We start from the raw sequence: 18,572 nt of genomic DNA, 5'->3' as shown, positions 1-18,572 counted from the left end.
GAGCAGAGAGAATATCTTCACTCACCTGTTATTTTTGGCCTTGGGGTAGAAATACATAGGGGCTCCAGGTGCTTTACCTAATTGTTCCAATTGTTTCAGAATTCTTTAGCAAGGTCAAATTCTTAATTCTAAATTTTTGGGAAGCAGTGATATAACCTATCAACCACATGGCAACTATAAAGAAGGGGACCATTTGATCAAATAGAGAATTCCTGGGGTTTACCCCACTACAGTCCCAAATTTGAGCATCTCTCTGGGTTTCTAGACAGAGAAGACAAATTTCCTTTATTTCTTGTTTGCTTTTAAACTTTTTTATATATATACACATGAAATTCTTCCTTGGTCTTTTATTTATAATGTTTCTCCTAATGTCTAAGACATTTATCTTTATAGAGTATATTTTCATGTACTATGGGAAATTTTGATCTATTTTCTTTTTTTAAAAAAATTTATTTATTCTCATTTTGTACAAATAATGTTTTCTATACATTAATAAAATATTCTTGTTTAAGAGTAAACAAAATACCCCTCCCCCCAAAATATAGATTCACTTGAGCGATAAAGGGGAGAGAAAAAATTAAAATTAAAATTAAAAAATAATAGTAATAATTGTAGGTATGGCCAGGTGGCACCGTGGATGGAGCACCAACCCCAGAGCTAGGAGCACCCAAACCCAAATCCGGCCCCATACACCATACTCTAATTTCTATGAGACCAGTTCCAAATTTTCCCACTGATTTTGGTTGAAGAGTGAGTTCTTCCAGAAGCCTGGAGTTTGGTTAGTCAAACATTATGAAACCCTAAGCTATTTAGTTGGTTTACTTCTTTGTGTTAAGTATCCAAGTGTTTCCACTAGTTAACTTGTCTATTTCTTAAGCGGTTCTGAATTGTTTTGATGATTACTATGTGATTTCACATCTGGTACTGCTAGGCCCCCTTTTCTCCCTTTTCCACTATTTTTTCTTAAATTTTTTTACATTATGTTCCTCCAGATGATTTTCATTATTTTTTCTAGTTCTATAAAGTTATCTTTTGGTAGCTTGATTGATATGGAATTGAGGAAGCAAAAAAAAATTATATGGTATTTTCATTGCATTATATTGGTTTGTTCTCTCCAAAAAACAATTACTATTTTTCTAATTCCTTAGCTCTGATTTCTATAATAATTAGATTTGGTAGGTATACTATACATTTATACTTATTTAAAATGGAATTTATCTTCTTATTTCTTATTGATAAATATTGCAATATATAAGGAATTCTGAGGATTTATATAGTTATTTCATTTTTCTAAATAATAAAAAAATTTTATTTATCCTCTGAGATTCATTAAATATCTCTAAGTATAATTAAGATTATGTCATCCACAAAACTCAACAATTTCATCTCTTCTTTACCTATACTTATTCTGTCAATTTATTTTTTTGTCTTCTTGCTACAATGAATATTTCAAGCACTATATTAAGTAATATTGTCATCCATGCTTCACCCTTGATTTTATTGGAGAGGATATTATTCCCATTATACAATTATAGCTTTTGGTTTTAGAAATATACAATTTACTATATTAAGGAAGGTTTCATTTACTCCTTTGTTTTTATGTATATATTTTTTGGGAATGTGTGTGTGTGTGTGTGTGTGTGTGTGTGTGTGTGTGTTTTAAATGGAATTGGTATTGTTCATTGCAAAATGTTTTGTCTCTATCAAATCTATACTATTGATATAATCATATATTTTTTGTTCTTTCTATTAGTATAGTCTATTCTTTTGTTTTACTAATATTTATTATACTAATATTTAAGCTTTATTACTTATATAAAAACTTCCTGGTCTTGGATAGTTTCTTGAAATATACTTTTTTTTTTTAGGTTTTTGCAAGACAAATGGGGTTAAGTGGCTTGTCCAAGGCCACACAGCTAGGTAATTATTAAGTGTCTGAGGCTTGGATTTGAACTCAGGTACTCCTGACTCCAGGGCTGGTGCTCTATCCACTGAGCCACCTAGCTGCCCCCTTGAAATATACTTCTAAAATTGTTCTAAGGGTGTCCAGTGGTGTTTCAGTAGCCAGTATTTGGCCCCAGTTCTCTTCACCTAGCATAACTAGTGAGTTCTGAACTTCCCTTGTTCTGGGCTGAGAGCTTAGTTCCCAGACTACTCTGGAGGTCTGTCCTAAACTTTTTTAGGAGCTCATGGGACAGTCTTAGATCCAGTCCCTCTCTATTTGCAGATATGAGTGCAGAGCTAAATCTGGGATCCTCTCTGGGCAATCCACTCATTGATATTCTATTTCTATTTTTTGCATTTTTTAGCAGTCTCTGAGATAGCTGCTGAGAGATCCTTGCTGCTGGCATTAGCTCCCTTCTTGCAAAGTCCAGAGTTGAACATTCTATCTGCTCTGATCATTTTCCTGATATGATCTTGGATACACAGTATAAAATACACAGGGTAAAAATGATATCTTAGATCACCCATTTACTACTCAGCCTGTGGTTTGTTTGAGATCTTAGGGCAGAGGACAAGTAATACATCCCAATTCCCACAACTGTTCCAGCAAAGATCTCAGACAAATAGCAGACTGAATAGTCATTAGTAAATCACACACATATGTATATGTTCGTGTGTATATATGTATGCATGTATGTATTTATATATGTATATGTTTACAGACATTTATGTATGGAATCTTTCCCTTTGTCTTTTACCTCCTTGTGGTATGTGTTCAATAGTGATATAAGGTCAAAATCTATGTATAGTTTAGTGATTTTTCAAGTATCAGTTCAAATTGTTGTTCAGCATGGTTGGACTAATTCATAATAAATCTAGATATTACAGGTTTGGTAAATATCCTAACAAAAATCTGTATAGTTTTAACAAAACACAGGGTTCATCACTCTAGGGCAGCTATAAAAAATACCTTCCTTTGCAAACAGAAGAGAAATGATAGACATTGGCAGAACACAGGATAAACAGGTCAGAAGCTTCTTTTTTTATTTTTTTTAAATTTGTGGAGACAATTAGAGTTGTATCTTCCCTAGGATTACAAAGCTAGTATGTGTATGGGGCCTCATTTGAACTTAGATCTTCCTGATTCCAGGGTCAGAGCTCTAGCAGGTCAAAAGCTTTTAAAATTACATACGAAACCCACAGGTATAACCTGAACAAACAAGAGTAGAGGTTAATGGTGGAAAAATTTCCACTGGATTTGTCAAATGCTACTGAAGGGATTGAGTTCCAAACAGAGCTTATGAAATGGCTAAGATGCAAGATTGGAATCAAAAGGCCTTCAGTAAGGAATATCACCTGAACTGGACTGAACAATCATATATTGAGAAAGAATCATGGAGTTAAGTGGATGAGTTGTATCCATTTATAAATGTTTAACGATCCACTCTCCTTTAAAAAATCTACCCATGACATATGTTTAGGTTTAATATGCAAAATTAATATTTTGTCTATTACTCTTCAATCTAGGTAATCAGAAAAATAAACCAATCTATGATTTGTAACATTTGCCAACCTCCAAGGTATAAAAGTTCACACTGAAAATTTAGTAATCAGTTCCTATAACGCTATATGAATTGACTTCAGCACAATCCTGGACCTAAAAGAAAAAATCAGAGATAAGATGGAGTGCACATCAATCCTGTCATCTTTGGTACTATTAGAATTATCTCAAAGATTCTTTTAGTGAATCTAAAGAAGGTGAGCTTGCATCCCAATACTACTATTCAATCACAAAAGCAAATATTTTGTCTACTTAGGCAACAGTCTATGAAACATTAAATAAAAAGGGATAATAATAGGGTAACAACTTGTCCCAGTATTGTTTCTATCAGGACTTCATCAACTATACAAATGAGAAGAATGAGATTAATTGTTATAATAATCTTTTCTAGCTAAATACAACTAGTTCCTTCAATGAATTTTTATATATGATGGATTTGAGACCTTTCATCAGCCTGTCAAACCAATCATACTCTGAAACTGGAAAGGAAAGAATCTAAAATATAGTCATACACTATAAGAATATCTGAATTTTTTTTCAAAAATGTATTTGGGTTGTTTTCTAGTTTTTCCTCTTGTTAGTTGATCTTTCTGTATTGGGGTAATTAAATGTTACTTTAGAAAAGAAACCCTAACTCAGAGAGAAGCTTTTTCTTACAATGAACAGTATCTTTCCAAGAGATATATTGGTTGTATCTATAACCACTAGAGGTCAGACCTTATCCTGAAAACAACCAGTGCTACCTTGCTATAATAATTCCTTTTACTTTCTCTGGGAGTCTCAAGGGAGCTACTTTTCTCCATAGGCATGCACCAGACTATTGATTCATTCTACATTCTGCCTAGCTTTCTGCAAATTGGTTCTTGTGTGAGCTGGGGATGAAATAAAAGTCTACATTGATTAAGAAGAAACATTAGGGAAGAATTTCAAGGAACACCTTGTGCTCACAGAAAGAATAGGCATATAATTGTGTCATTAAAATAACCCAGAAGATTCTCCTCTTTGGGATTCTAGTTTCTGTAACTTACAAAGAGATGTGAATCATTATCATCATCAGCAAAGAATTCATTAATTATATGTACAATTGCTATGCTTTTCTGGACACTGTACTGCAAATTTTAAACATGTTATCCTTGTTTGATTTGATTGACTTTTTCAGAGATGACTTTTTCAGAGATGAATGCCTATTTTGTCATTTACCAAAAATAGCACATTCTTCATGAAGTTTTCATAAGCTCAAGGATGCTTATCTTAACTCCTACTGACTGATTTATTAGGTTCCCCCAGAACAAGGCTACATCTTGCCCTCAGAATTTTAGGATAAGACACTGAAATTTTAGGCTAAGACACTGTTTTCAGGATAAGACAACCTCAGATTTCGGGATAAGGCAACCCTTGAGAGCATGGGTTGTCTTTCTAATGCCATCAATGCGCTTTTCTATTCTGGGGTTGGGTTATTCTCTTCCATATTAATCTTCTACTATAGTTAAACTCTCCTTTACATTAGCAATACTTCATAGTAATGAATACCTCTGTTTCATGTATCCAATGAATATCAGCTAGCTTTTACAAAGGAATATTTACTGAAATACATACCAAGAACTGAGGACTAGGACCAGTGGACTCAAACTTAAAGTAGTTAAAAAATAGTTAAAAACAATAGCCCCACAAAGTTTATTTCCAAATATAACATAGCTGGTAGATGAAGTTTCCCTTGCAAACAGTGTCTTGTCTGCCTGGTCCTATTTGCTGTTAGACTAGTACCAACTGTAGACTGTCTTTAGTGCTTTCATTTGATCTTGAATTCTCTGACTTCAGATTTCAAAATGGTTTAGCCTAGTGTGCTCTAGCTCCAATACTCTTTCCCTTAAGAGGAGTAAAGAATAGACAAGACAGAGAGAGAGAGGCATAGCTATTGCATTCTCTCATGGGCCATAAGCAACAGTATGGCTATGCACTTGCTGACCACATGATGGCAGCATGGGTGGAGAAAAAAAGTTCTAAAGTCTTTCTTCCTATCTGGAAGCCTACTTAATACATCTGGTTTCCACATAGGAGCAGGCAGAAGCATTCAAGTAATGCCTTTAATAAATGTATTTAGTTCCGTCTTCTTGGCCATTCCAAATGTTCTCATTTTTCACATAGCAAGCAGGACTAGAAACAATATCCGCACACATTAAAGTCCCCAATGGAGATTAAATTAGTCAGAGCATTCTGCTCATGCTTAGTAAGGGTTGGGCTGGTCTTGACTAGTCCCAATCTTCCATAAAATTCATTGAAAGGGTCACAATAGAAGGTATTCATTAGGCTACTGGATAAATTCTAAATTGCCCTCAGGGGCTAATTATGGAATCTTAGAACTTGAAGGGTTCTATGTCTCCATTTTACAGATAAATAAACCAAAGTTCTAAGAGGTAGGTGACTTGCTCATAGGGACATAGCTATCACATGGTAGAGAACAGAACCCAAGTCTTCTAACTCCCAACCTAGAGCTCTTTCTATAGTCCCACAATGACTCCTTGAATGATCCTGGGTCAAAGAGACAAGTCTTTTTTCCTCAGGGAAACATTTAGAGTCTTAAAGAATGACAATGAGATATAACCTTTAATCCTTAATCAGGCTATTCTTTAATAATCATATTCCAGTTTTTCTAGTCCTAAATCTACAAAACTACAAACATAGTGATGCCTTTACCCAATGTCTTGGGAGTTTTCTGGGAAGGCAGAATATGTTGTTCTATGAGTCTTAACTCCTTTAAAAAAATCAGGTTTTCTATTCTAGAAAGCTTTTTTTAAGTAAAAAAAGATTAATTATCTGGGTCTGTATTAAGTACTTTTATTTATGAAAACGTATTTTAGGTCTATAAGCAGAGGAATGGACTAAATGAATGTGTGGGGTCCATTTCTTCTCTATCACAGTATGAATACTGATTGTCATACTCAAAATTCAAAAATATTTTAGCTTATGGTATTCATTCTTGATTTTTCCTCTTTTGAACCAATGTCTTTGATAACTTGAGATTTTACAAAAGACCCCCAAAATAATCTACCCTCCCTATTTTTACTTTGGACTCATGTTTCAAAAAGGACTTCAATGTTGAAAAAAATCCTGTTACCTTTCCTTAAAAATATCATATCTTCTTTGCTACAGATTATATCCAATGGTATAAGGTGCAAATTCTAGAACTCTACCAAGGAGAAATGTTGTATATAGTATATTACTATTTTATAGGGCAACACAAAATCTGATATGTGTTCTACTCTAGTGCATGTTGGATCTTTATGTTATCCAAGTCTGAATTCTTGAAACATGGAAGATCTCCTTTGACAAAAGAGATGATAAGAGCACTGGCCCTGCAGTCAGGAGGACCTGAGTTCAAATCTGACCTCAGACACTTAATAATTCCCTGTGTGACCTTGGGCAAGTCACTTAATCCCATTGCCTTGTAAAAAAATAAAAGCAAAAAAAAAAAAGACAAGGGAGGTGGTAATTGTCTTTGGAAGATCTGATTTGGCCATTTGTTTTCTACAGAAACCATAACCCTGATGCAAGTGATCTTCAAAGTATATGGGAAAGTAATCTTTCACCAATGTAAATTTTATCTTTCCTCTATACATTTAAATTTAAAAGTATAGCTTTTCAAAAATCAATTAATTTCTTCTCTAGATACTATGCCTATAATTTGGATAGCTGCTATGTGAAGATAATGAGAACTGAAATATGGTTTCATGTTTCAGAACAGTCAGATTTCTAGAAGGTGGAGTTAACTGAGTATTGTATTATACCATACATTTCCAATATTATGGTTTTTCTATAAAAGAATAAATTTTATTAAAATTACAAATTGAGCTTCCTATTTCTTTGATATTTTAATTAATTTGTGATCTTACTGCTAATTATGCAGATTGCTACTCATCCATTCTTGCCTATCTTGTGCAACTTTGGTTCATATCTTTTTAACAGTTGACCATAGGACACACCAACTTTGCTATAAGCCTTCCTCAAGATCTTCCAATCATTATGCAGATATCAGTTTAGTATATGAACTGGTAGTCATTCAACCATCACTCTCATTATATGACTAGTTAGTTTTTTCCCTCTCAGAAATACATCTCTGACAATGTGGTAAACACTACTTCTGGGCAATTTCTAATTTGCAATATATTGTAATATGTTGAGGACTAAAACCCTTTAGAATGAGGAGTTTGATTTTTTTAAATTAGCAGTAAGAAATCCTGGGCCCCACAACATATAATGCCTTTCATAGAAAACTCCCATGACATTGGCTATACAAAGATTTCTCTATTTTTAGTTCTTCTCATGCCCACCATGTACTTTTCCACTGACCTTTGGGTGGTTTTCAACTTCATTTCTTCAGAAATTATGGTATTTGGTGACTTACTGTTATGCAATATTACCAGAAGAATATTAGTGTTTCAGAAAGGATAGGGTAATTTAAAAAATGCAGCAATTTCTTAAAGGTGACCTTGTTCACTTTTCATCCTATTCAATTCTGTTTATTTTGCAGTATCTGCCCAAGATATAGTTACTAATAGATGAACTCTGTGTTGCTGCTCATTTAAACTGTCATAAACCAGACAATAGGTGCTTTTCATCCACTTACTTTTCCCAGTATATACTAGTAGACTGAACTGTTTTTGCAATGATTAAGGATTTTATTTAAGAGGATTTGTAATATTTCTGGGTCTGATTTCATTAGTATAATGTTAAATGGAAACAAGAACACCTGGAGGGTCTCATAATCTATAAAGAATACTTCTTTCATTTGTCCCCTTCTTTGGACATCTTCCATAACAGTATAGCACACTTAGCAAATACATTTCTCCCTTTTTTGGGCCTCACTTGAGATTGATATATATATATATATATATATATATATATATATATATATATATATATATATATGATTTTTTTCAAGGCAACGGGGTTAAATGGCTTGCCCAAGGCCACACAGCTAGGTAATTATTAAGTGTCTGAGACCGGATTTGAACCCAGGTACTCCTGACTCCAAGGCTGGTGCTCTGTCCACTACGGCACCTAGCCGCCCCCTCACTTGATATTAGTGGAGAAAAAGTTCTATAATAAAATTGAGAATAAAGAAGAGCCTTTATCAGAAGGCAATTTTATAGTACAGTGGTTAGAGTCCTGGAACTAAGATGAAATGTGACCTCAGACACTTACTAGATGTGTGACCTCATGTGAGTCACTTAATTTGTTTGCTTCAGTGTCCTCAGCAATAAAATGGGAATAATAATAGTGTCTACCTCCTAAGGGGGATGGGAGGATAAAATGTGACAATGTTTGTTAAGAACTTGGCGTGGAGCCTGACACAAAGTAACTGCTTAATAAAAGTTTGTTTCTATCCATCCATTCAAATACTTTTTACAGTATCATTTCAATTTTCTCATGCATCAAATCTAGATCTGTGAAGTCAGAGTCCAAATGTGGTGGTTCTATATTCCTTGATAACTAAGAGTTTTCACAAAAATATTTACAGGTCCTTCCCCTTATTTCATTTCTTCTTTTTTTGTTCATTCTTATATGTCTTAGGATTCAACTTTGCATAGTTGAATCTTTTGCCAAGCTTTCTCTAAACTTGGGTTTTCATGTGTGTGTGTGTGTGCTGTTTTTGTTTCTCCTTCCCTCTCCTGTTTCTTTCTCCTTGTTTTAATGGGACAGCATTATTTAAATGTAAGCTGCCATCTCACGTTCCTCTCAGTCACTCAGATTCCTTACTTGTGTAGACCTGACCTTTTTCTATGTAAATATCAAAATCCTTTCCTTAACTCCAGTTACATGCATACTCTTGGGGACTCTGTACTTACACTTTCAGCCAAGGTCAGAATGAAAGAGTGAAACTTTTAGTATTTCTCTCTGTAGTTCTTTTCTAAAGTGTTGGTGCCTTTATAACTCAAAAGAAGCATGACTCACCCTTCAACTGAAGAATTTTACTTTAGGTCATGATTCTTTGTGAGACAAATAATGTCTTTTTCATATTCTGGAAAAACATTAAATTAAGGATGACAATCAAAAGCAATTATTGCATAATTAAATTATTCAGAGCTGCCCAAAGAGAGGCTACACCATGCCAGTTTAGCTCTCTGTGGAGTAGAGCAGTTGTATTATTGGCTGACTCCATATGTATGATAATCATGTAATTATGCCTTTAAATTTTGCTTTTCTGCTTAAGATTTTTTTTTAACTGGGAGTTAGCTATGTTTGGGTTTTGCAGATCCCTTCTAGAAATAAAATAAATTAGGGCTTTCCTGTCACAAGTTTCTCTCTGCCCCTTGTACCTCATCTATTTACCTAAGAGATCTGTCACAAAGACTACTAGTACTTTTCCATCCACTCCTCCCTTGAGGAAGGCTATAAGCCTAATGAGCAATGGGGTAAGTGCTTTGCATACACATTTCATAACAGCGGTGCTCTGGCATGCCTTGGAGAACAGGAAGCTGAGGGTTGTAGCTGGCAGGACTATTCCAAAGGGGCCACCACTTCAGGCTTAGGAAGAATGGATCCATTTGTGGCAAATTTCCACCTCATCTTAAAGGTCCCTCAATCTAGGCTGTAAGCTTGGTAACCAAGAGTCTTTCCTCATAGTTATTTTTATCAAAAAAGAAATCAGATTGCTGATTGGTTGGTCTATTACATTGGCTATCTCTTACAGATAATAGTATTCTACATATATATGTTGTTTTTAATAGAAAAAACCACCCTTGTCAAGTACTAAATTAAAATATTCCAATAAAGTGACAGAAAAAGATACTGAAACACTGACTTGATATTGTATTTAAATTAAAATATGATCTCTTTGAAGTTTCCCTCATGTGGAACAAAATCACCTAGTAGCATGACTTTGAAGCCCCAGGTATTTTCATTTCCCACTGATAAGTCTTCAATTGAAAGTGTCAGAAAGACAGTGAGTAGCTTGTATCCCCATTAAATCATATTACTTTGTGATATTTAGAGAGTTACTGGGGCTTGGATTAAATAAAATCATGTTTTCACTACTGGTATGCTAAACTACACCAGTTTCTAATCTCTAGGGGGAAACACACAATTTGTAATGCCTATTATTTTTATGTTATCAAATTCATCTCTCTAAATAAGATCTGTAATTATTAAGCAGAAATGCAAAATAAGATTGGATAATTACAAGGGAAAATGAAGCCAAATACTCTAAATTTCTTTACTGATGCTCCCTAGTGATGGTCATTGACTACAGTGTGGTTATTTGCAAATAATTTGATTGAAAAAGGAATGTGCTTTGGAGAGGTTCAGTAATATGGTAAGAATTCTCAAGTTCTTATTTAAAAAATTTTAATTGTCTATAGGGGAATATCTTTTTCCCAACATAGAATCACAAAATAACAGAACTTGAAAGTTCTGTATGACCTCAGAGGTGATCTGGTTCAAACCCATCACTTTAAGTTCAAGACGTGAGGCTTCATGGAGGAGCCCAAGGTCATAGAGCTAATCCATTTAATATTGAAAGAAATCTAGAAAAAAATCTATCCCTCAATTTTACCATTCTCAGTTTGAAAAATCCTATTTTAGAGTATTATGATTAGTCACAGTTTACATAGAAAACTTCTATTTCAAAACTAATGAGGTTGTAAAAAGTCCTTTGACCAGATTTTATTGATAGACATGAAGAAATGAAGTCAAGAATACTTGGGTTGAAATCTCTCTACCCATGTGACTCTCAACAAGTCACAATCTATCTGGGCCTCTGGTTCCTGAACTATTAATTGATGAGGTAGACTCTGAAATTTAAACTCACTTCTAGTTCTAAATCTATTAGCCTATTTAACATCTGCTTTTTTGGGAAGTACTCTTTCTAATATTTACAATTATTTTTATTGGATGCCTCTAATTGAAAACCAAGCTTCTATGTTATAATCTTATGATCTTTGTGCTACCTCATCAAGATTTAAAGTGTTAGAACAAGTTCCTGAAAATGACTGCTCATCTGTTTACATTGAAACGATTTCTATTCATAACATCAAAAATTCAGTTTTCAGAAGAGATGTAAGATGGATACATCTCTTTAAGATGGGTGAAAGTGAAGACTATTTCCCCTTCAGTGTTCAGGGATGCCTGTAGAAAAAAGAGTCTGTGTAGTAAAAGAGGAAGTTTTGTTTCAGAGCCAGCAGGGGACTCATTATGAGCAATCAATCAACAAATATTAATTGGACACCAACCATGTGCAAGGCACTGACACAGTCAACAGAGTGGGATGCTTTTGTCTTCCACAGTTTCCACAAAATAATTCAGGAAAACGTGGGAATCTGGCCATTAGAGGAATCAACTAAAAATATATAGCAATTCTTTCAAGTTGCAATTTATTCTTACTTCCTTTTCTGAAAGGAGTTCAAAGCCTTCTGCAGACACTTTCTCATTGCTTTTCGTCACATCACCATGAAATACAGAAGATTGTGCTTCCTCTATAGGTTTCCTTTGACCAGCAACTCTCTCCAACTATTAGATCCAAAGGGTGGATGCCCTATGAAATTTTCTGAGGACCTAGTTTCTCTTGCTGACACTTTGATGGAGGAGATTGTCAACCTTGCCTGAATGTCCTTTCTTTCTTATATTCTTCTCTTTGAAACTCTCTTTACAAGGCTCTAGATTGGCTCTTCTCTAAACTGGACAGGTTAATTCTAGATAAAGAGCTGGTTCAATCCTTACCCTCACATTTCTTTCTAGGTTCAGCTGTTGGCTTGACATCATTCAGCATGGTAATGGCCTTTGCATGTGCCATTTCTCTCACTAGACTGTTCTAACTTACTTTAAAACATACTTGAGAACATATCTTTAAGAAGTCTTCCCTAATTAACTCCATTCTACTTGAATAGAGGTAACATTTATAGGCACTCAACTACATACCTAACTTTGCAATTATTATCTGTTGATCTTCACAACAACCTGGGAGGTAGCTATTATTATTATGACCATTTTATAGATGAGAAAACTAAGATCATGGGAGGTAAAGTGATTTGTCCAGGGTCACATCCTTAGTATGAGGCAGGATCCAAAATTGGGTATTCCTGACTCACCTAGCTGGGCTATCTCTATTTAAATCATCAGGCCCTTGAGGACAGGAATAATGTCTATTTCTTATGTGCCACCCATAGTGCTTGGTCAATTCTCTGCTAACAAACTAATGCTGACTGACAACTTCAGTATTCTGACCCCTCTCTGTAAGGAATATTCTGCTCCTTGTAAAGAGCACATCTCATTTTAAACCTCTCATCATCTAAAAGGTTTTTTAAAATTTGTTTTTGCATTTTAGACTAGATTTTTATGCCAAACTCCTTCTCTTCATTGAATTAACTCTTTCCCTTTTCACATTCTACAATGGTTCCAAAGAAATACTTCCCTATACTGTTAGTAGAATATAATTATTATGCTCAAATAGATACTATGTTCTTTCCTTTAAATGCCTACAAGTTCTGGGAAGATTGTTCTGAATGACCTTATGTGCTTGAAGATGACAGAAAGTTATATGATAGTATTAAATATGTTTCTGGCTCATTTGCCAGACTGACACTCATCCTTTCACTAAGTGCATTTCCATTCTCTTCCTGTGCTTGATTATGCCAGGCTTTGCTTGTGAACCCTACATGCAGAGATCATGGCTGATTATATGCTTTATATAATACTAGCATACTGCTCATAAATCACTAAATAAAAAATATAGTAAGAAGTATTTACAATATTACATATATATATGTGTGTGTGTATGTCTTCTCAAATAGCTTTCAAACTCATTCATTTTAAAAGTCAGTAAAGGCATTAAAATATTTTCAAATACCTGAAATATTTTCGTAGACTTGGCAAAACTGACATGAACCGAGACCTATTTTATGCTGAGATTGGCATTTTATTTTCCTGGTAAGTAATCTTGACATATGCGATACTTTCTTGTTCACTGATTGTTGCCAAGGTTTATATCTTATCCCTCTGTCAAGGTTTTTGTGACCTCTGACCCAGAGAAAAGAACTCAGCAGGTATTGTTAAAGATATGGCTATCACCATCTTTGTAGTAGAAGCATCACTGCCTATCCCCTTTTGAGTAACTCTGTCTAAGGTCTCAGGCCTGTTTCTCACAATGCAACCTGGTACATGACTTCCGCAGGAACAAGTTAAATGGGGGAATATAAAGACCTACTGGGAAAAACCATTCAGGAACAATAGACCCTTGAGGCTGTGCTACTCTCACTTGACTCACAATTATCTCTCCTCTTCTTCTTTGGATGCAAGCAGTTTTACAATGGGGTCATGATAGGCCAATCCAATCTCCATGCTATTTTTTTTAGGGTTTTGCAAGGCAAATGGAGTTAAGTGGCTTGCCCAAGGCCACACAGCTAGGTAATTATTAAGTGTCTGAGAGCGATTTGAACCCAGGTACTCCTGAATCCAGGGCCGGTGCTTTATCCACTGCGCCACCTAGCCGCCCTCCATGCTATTCTTGATGGACTCCAAAGATCCTCAGAAGAGAAGAAAGAATGGTGTTCTCGTTAGGGTTATTGTAATTACATGCACCTTTATATGACCTCAGAAATATTATGACTTGTTCCTGGGGCAGGCAGTAACAAAAATACCATCAAATCAACTTTTTAAAGATAAATACAATTGCACCTAAGACAGACTTTTATGAGGGAATCATTCTGGAAAGATTTCTTGGGATTGAAAAATAGACATCCTGGTCTACAGTGAGATCCTGGCCACTATAGGGGGATTTGGGAAGGATCAGGCTAGAGATAAATTTACTTGGGATGTAGCTATGGAGGATTGCAAGCTATCACCTAGTAATTTCTTCTTTTAACTAATTTGTTACTGCTAATTATATATTAAACTCAGTGGCTTCTATCTGTTTCTAAGTCCTGGCAATCTCACCATAATTTTGGATTCTGTACCCTTCCCCTCTCACAACAAATCGAATGATCTAACAGCTTTGATTAGGCCACCAATCAGTACCAATGAGCAATATTTGTTTTTTTTTAAAAACCACCAGTGCTTATTATAATCACAGGATCACATAAATGATCTTATGAAAATAGACTTAGAGCTTGAAGAGACTTTTAATGTAGCTGGAATACAGGTGGAGTCTCTCTGAATTTAGCAAGGCAGATTTTTAGAAGGTAAACTTAGTCTATTTTCAGGATTGCTGTCAAAACCTTTTTAGTATGGTGAAACTTTCCAGACCTGGCATTCTGATGAGAGTGGCCTTTGAGAAAACACTCTTTTACCTCAAGGCCATATTGAGTTCTCAGAGTATCAGAAGTTATTTAAAATGGACAAAACATATATTTTGGCACTTATATCAAGAATTAGCCTTTCATTTTTATTAACTTAGAAAAATCACTTTATTGGGCATTTGAGGAGAAGCATGTATTTTTAAAAAATTTATTTAATTTTAGGGGGGAAAGAAAGGCTAATATTCCTATTGAAAAAAGAAAATGTCCTATACCAGTGTTCAACCTTCTGGGGTTCTATTTATAGTTGAGTTGATCAAACCCATTATTGGCAAACTTAGCTAGTTAAAGGTTGGAGTCTTTGTTCATTTTCATGGCTCTAACAAAGAATGGGAGGGGTTATGTTCTTTCTTTCAAACATTCCAGAAAAGACTCATTACATATAATTATCATCACCATGTTTTTCCTCCAAAAAAATCCATCTGATTGTAGACTATGAAAACAATGGGAGAAAAGGGGAAAGTAATGAAAAAAATTCCCAACAGATTGGACACTTTTGAAATCATTAAAAATTCTTGAAGAAATTGAGAAAGAAAAAGAAAAATGTGTCATTATATAATTCATAATATTTAATAATGAAATACTAGGAAAAATGTTATGCTCAACCATGTTTTAAACTCAGAATTGCTATTGTTTGCCTGAGAAAAGATCTGACATGTTAGTGAGAGAGACATTATGTAAAAAGATCAAAGGAAGATTTTTCTACCTGACTACAGAGGGCATATCTAGGAGAAATGGGTAGAAATTTTGGAAAGGTAGATTTTGATTGTGTCTAAGAGGAAAACTTACTAATAAGTGGAGTTGTCCAAAAATGGAATGGTTTCCCTCTGGACATAATGAATTTCCCATTGCTATTGGTTTTCCAAGGCAGAATATATGACCACTCATTAGGGATGTTTTAGGATGTTAGAAGATGCTCTTGTTTCAATATGGGTTGACCAAGAGGACATTTCAACAGAACCATAACTAGAAATTCTTATGCCCAGGACAAATTTAGCTAGTGGGAGTGGGTTAGCACAGAGGATAGGCCCCCTGGGTATAGTTTTGCTAAGAGAGTGGGGGTATTCTATCCCCAGAATACAGCTAAACTCCTAGAGCATGACTTGAACCTATGATACCCTTGGGTGGGAATAGAGGAAAGGGAGATGGAAAATGTATATGTATAGGTGAAGAACAGCTATAATGCAGTAAACAAGGTGGACTTTATGAAAGCGCTACAACCATAATTATACCATGAGAGTGGCAGGTTGTAGTTGGATGAGAGAGTGAGTGGGCTGTATAGGACCACCAATAAAAGGTACCCTGATTATTGGCACCCTGGGCTAGAGAGGAGCCAGTGTAATTCAAGGTTTGGGTTAGAAGCCTGATGGAAAGATTAGAAGTGATGAGCTTCAACTTGGAGAAAGGGAGCAGATTGGAGGGAAATCTAAAAGGGACTTTTTAGATACAACTATGATCCTCTAGTCATTTTGGAGGTCAAATTCCAAACTAACAATGTTCCATAATTTCAGTATATGGAAAAATTGAATTCAATTAAACATATATCTTGAATCCCAGATATAAATACATAAGCCCTTGTGCTTGGTGATAAGCAGATAGTTCCTACCTACAAAGAGCTTATGGTCTAATAGGAAAGATAAGAAATGTACATAAATCAATGAGATAGAAAGAAAACCAAGGGCCAGGAGAATTTAAAGAACAAAAGAGGTCTTATAATGGCTAGAGAACTCTTCTCAGAGCTAGGAATGTCCATGTTCAAGTCACACATCCCTACTGACTCTGTGACCCTGGAAGACACTTAGTTTGTCAGGGTTCTAAATACCTCTCTAAGACTAGTTGAACAGAAGATGCTATCCTAATTGGATATCCCCATACTAATACAATCAAAGGTCCAGCCTAGTCCCTTTCCTAAATTTCTCTAAGATAAGCTGACAAGATTCAACTCTTTTACTCATGTTTTTATGTCAACATCATTAAAAAAAGTGCTGATAACTATATGTATTCCTTTATCAAGATGGATATATCTCACTAAAGAAGAAAGCATCTACTTTCAGAGTCAATTTAAAATTCAAACTTTTGCAGGTTTTTTCCTTCCAAAAGGAACAAATTATTGTTGAATTGCTTTAAAATTAATTTCTGGAAGAACTGCTATGAACATATTTTCAGAGTAAAACAATTTGTTGTTTATTATTGATATTTTAGAAGAATCCTGAGAAAATTAACAGAGGGTGACATTTTTTTCAAATGATACTTGGCTTCACTAAGTGGTACCACAGGATTCTGTCAAATTCTATGTACTATTCCCCTCAGACATTCCTTGGTTTTTCTTTTTTTCTTTTCTTTTTTTTTTAGGTTTTTGCAAGGCAATGGGGTTAAGTGGCTTTCCCAACACCCCACAGCTAGGTAATTATTAAGTGTCTGAGGTCAGATTTGAAATCAAGTACTCCTGACTCCAGGGCTGGTGCTCTATCTACTGCACCACCTAGCCACCCCTATCCCTTGGTTTTTGTTTGTTTGTTTTTATTTTTTTCCCTCTATGCCTAGAATGCTCCCTGAGAATTAATGTGATTCCCAGGACTTATACATACACATACATACATACATACATACATACATAAACTCAGGGAACCACATGAATGTACACGCACACATATTTTCATTGTATATTCATTGTTCCATGTCTATGAGGTGAAATTCTCTATTTCCTCAAGACCCAGGAAACTTTGCATAGTTCCTCATCCTCTATTGTCGGGGAAGGCCTGGAAAGTTAAGGAGCGGGGTTCAATCAACTGTCTGGGAGAGAAATATGACATTTGGTAGCATCCTGTTTTAACTAATTAATCTGGTTAATTAAATAGTAATCTCAGTTCTGTTCATGGTTAATACCTCTAAATTGCAGTGCCCTAAGAGAGAGTTCTATTTGTCCCATCATAGTTACAATTCTGTCAGCCAGCAAATACCCAGTCTCCTTGTCAAACATGGAGATAGTGGTAAAGCGCAACATTATTTTATCTATCTATCTATCTATCTATCATCTATCTATCTATCTATTCATTCATTCATTTATTTGTTTATTTATTTAAAGATTTCATTTATTTTGAGTTTTACAATTTTTCCCCAATCTTACTTCCTTCCCCCCACCCCCCCATAGAAGTCAGTTTGCCAGTCTTTACATTGTTTCCATGGTATACATTGATCCAAATTGAATGTGATGAGAGAAAAATCATATACTTAAGGAAGAAACATAAAGTATAAGAGATAGTAAGATCAGACAATAAGATATGGTTTTTTTTTCTAAATTAAAGTTAATAGTCCTTGGCCTTTGTTCAGACTCCACAGTTTTATCTCTGGATACAGATGGTATTCTCCATTGCAGACAGCCCCAGATTGTCCCTGATTGTTGCACTGATGGAATGAGTGAATCCATCAAGGTTGATCATCGTCCCCATGTTGCTGTTAGGATGTACAGTGTTTTTCTGGTTCTGCTCGTCTCACTCAGCATGAGTTCATGCAAATCCCCCCAGGCTTCCCTGAATTCCCATCTCTCCTGGTTTCTAATAGAACAATAGTGTTCCATGACATACATATACCACAGTTTGCTAAGCCATTCCCCAATTGAAGGATATTTACTTGATTTCTAATTCTTTGCCACCACAAACAGGGCTGCTATGAATATTTTTGTACAAGTGATGTTTTTACCCTTTTTCATAATCTATTTAGGAGGGCAACATTATTTTAGAATACAACCTCATTTGCAAAACATGGCAAAAGGGTAATTAGGT

The sequence above is a fragment of the Macrotis lagotis genome, chromosome X, assembly GCF_037893015.1.
Source record: "Macrotis lagotis isolate mMagLag1 chromosome X, bilby.v1.9.chrom.fasta, whole genome shotgun sequence".
Taxonomy (NCBI): domain Eukaryota; kingdom Metazoa; phylum Chordata; class Mammalia; order Peramelemorphia; family Peramelidae; genus Macrotis; species Macrotis lagotis.
This window is presented reverse-complemented; position numbering follows the sequence as displayed.